We start from the raw sequence: 3,008 nt of genomic DNA on the forward strand, positions 1-3,008 counted from the left end.
CAGAAGCAGGTCCTCCAGCACGTTACCAACTGAACACAGAAAGAACATATATTGATGGGATGAATAAAAAGGTCAGACGATGGACATATGGAAGAAGAGACAGAAACAAGCAGAACAAAGTCATACTGATGGTGGGAGAAACCGGTGCTGGAAAAACCACCCTCATCAACACCATGTTCAACTACTTACTGGGAGTGAAGTTTGAGGATGAAGAGTTTTACCAAATCACAGAAGAAGAAAAACATGAAGATCAAACAAAATCACAGACATCTACGATCACTGTTTATGAGGTGTTTGTTGAAGAAAACCCAACATCTCTGACCATCATTGACACTCCAGGATACGCAGACACTGAAGGATACGAGAAAGACCGAGATATTTCTGAGTATCTGATCAGATTATTCTCAGATGTGGATGGGGTTCATTACATTGATGCAGTGTGTTTTGTGATGAAGGCGTCTCAGAATCGACTCTCTGGAAAAGAGTTTTACATATTTCACTCAGTTCTGTCTCTGTTTGCTACAGATATAGAGAACAACATAATGTTTCTACTCACACAGTCAGACGGAGGACCTCCAACAGATGCTCTCAGTGCTATTAAGAAAGCAGAAATACCCTGCAGAAAAGATGAAGACAATGAACCTGTTCACTTCTTATTCAGCAACCGACAGAAAGAGAAGAGAACCAGACAGTATAAGCGAGTTTTGAAATCAGCCTGGGAAATGGGAGAGGAAAGCATGAATGAGTTCTTCACACGCCTGGAGGAAAAGAACAGAAAAAGTCTTCAGATGACATTAGATGTTCTGAAAGAGCGAAGACGACTTGAGGCCTGTGTCTCTAATCTGATGGAGCGAATCACTGAGAAGGAGTTAAAAACTGAAGAACTGATTCAGATTCAGGAAGTCATCAGAAAGAACAGAGACAAGATTCAGAAAGATGAAAACTTTGCGTTTATAGTCAAGAAAGTTTTCAAAGAAAAAAGTCCTCATTGAAAATGAATGGTGGTGGAACAGCAACGCGACCTGCTGCTCCACTTGTGAGGAAAACTGTCATTTGGAGGGCTGCTGGTGGGCATCAGATCCTTCAAATTGTGAAGTCATGGAAAACAACAAGTGCACTGTGTGTTCAAAGAAGTGTCCTCCAAGCGAACATGTCAAAGAGAACAAAAAATATGTGAAAAAAACAAAAGATGTCACTATGACATTTTATGAGCTGAAAGCCATGCTTCACATTTTTGAAAGGCCTCAAAACAGTTCTGACAAAAACTGTCACATGAAAGAGTCTGAGAATAAAACAGAAATAGAAGAAAAACTGATCAGTGATCTGAAGAAGATTGCAAATGAAAAGTTCAACCTGCTGCATGAAGCTTATATGACCATCATGAATCTGTGTGAGATCGCATTAAAAGCAGACAGCGCTTTCACTCTTCGGCATCTGGATTTCTTGATTCCCAGACTGAAGCGGGAGGGAAAAGATGAATGGATGAAGAACCTGGAGGATCTGAGGAAAGCTGGAGAAGAACAGAACAATAAGGGGGCTTTAGATCATTTAATGCGTTTCACTGGGCAAAAAGTAAACCAATTTGTGAGTTTTGTAACTAGTAAAAAATAATGAATTCAACAAATCCAAACAATACAAGATGAAAAAGCAGAACTGATGCTGATTAATAAATGAAAATAATTCACTTAAAAATTATTTGATGAAGTTCCGTTGTGAAATTATGGAATATATATAATCTCAGAAAAATTGTGAATTAGCTTACCATTCATTACTTTTAATTATATTTTAATCATTTAAGTGGTACATTTAATTGAAATAAATTTTTTGAAACCGTATAAACAAGTATTTTGGTGAAATTTGTTAATGATTTAATTGTTGGTATTTTTAGACTGTGTTTTCTTGTATGATAAATTGCATGTGATGTTCTTCATTTTTGAAGTCACTTTAATAAAAGCATTAATTTAAATTATTTTTTTTATAACACTATATATATATATATATATATATATATATATATATATAATATAAATAGCCCATTAGTATTTTCACCAACAAAAAAAGTTTTAAGCCAGTTATTTCTATCTTTTGTTGTAGTGTGCCAATAGAAAGTATGTTTACATTTCCAAACATTCCTTTCATAATTTATTGTAATAATCCAGTGAGATTGTTGTTTGCATAAGGAGTCTGACAGCAGCCAGTGCTCCACACAGATCTGATCTGAGCTCATCATCCAGTCCGTCTGGAATGACACAGAATCAGAAAAAAACTGAGTCAGACTAAATCCAGAAGAACACAATCTCCAAGACACCTGAAGAATCCTACCTGCAAAGCTACCTGAAAAGCTATGCACACATACACACATTTTCATTTATCAGACTGTTATTCCAATGACCTCACATTTACACACGTTTGTCATGTGGATACAAACTTACTAGGAATATGCCTCTGAAAATAAAAATACTGAATGTGAAAAATGTCTATTATTACGGTGACGCATTGCTGCCACACACATTATTTCTTCCACTCAATTATGTTGAAATAAGATGTTATGTCGTTTTAACATCTCTTGTTAAAATGTCATCTTTTCTCGTAATAACAAGATGTTATGTCGTTAATACGACATAATTATCTCGTTAAAACAACATTTTCTCATTAAAACAACATATTATGTCATAAAAACTATATGTTTTCCCATTATTATAGATATATGGTACATAATGTGAGCGAGCTAAGCGACTGTCCGCGCTGCTGTCGCCACAGTCTGACATAAACGAGGATCTGCACGCTGCTGAAATTATTGAAATACACTGTTTTAAATGTATTTTAATGTAATGGTTTTAATTGTAGCGGCATGTTTATTAGGATTAATCTCCAATCTGTCTACAATATAGTGCTAGCCAATAACTGCACTCAGACTCATGACTCGTTTAGGCTGTGATCAGATCAAAATAGTTATTTTTGAATAATCGACTCTGGGCTTAATATTTGTTTATTTGAATGAGTGAAGT

The 3,008-nt window shown here is 35.5% G+C and overlaps 1 pseudogene; it reads left to right on the plus strand.

Moving 5' to 3' along the window:
• The window catches only part of LOC107573369 (uncharacterized), an 18,111-nt pseudogene extending 16,432 nt beyond the window's left edge, over positions 1–1,679 (plus strand).
• The last annotated feature ends 1,329 nt before the right edge of the window (positions 1,680–3,008 follow it).

Source organism: Sinocyclocheilus grahami, unplaced genomic scaffold (assembly GCF_001515645.1).
Source record: "Sinocyclocheilus grahami isolate Dianchi unplaced genomic scaffold, SAMN03320097.WGS_v1.1 scaffold1924.1, whole genome shotgun sequence".
Taxonomy (NCBI): domain Eukaryota; kingdom Metazoa; phylum Chordata; class Actinopteri; order Cypriniformes; family Cyprinidae; genus Sinocyclocheilus; species Sinocyclocheilus grahami.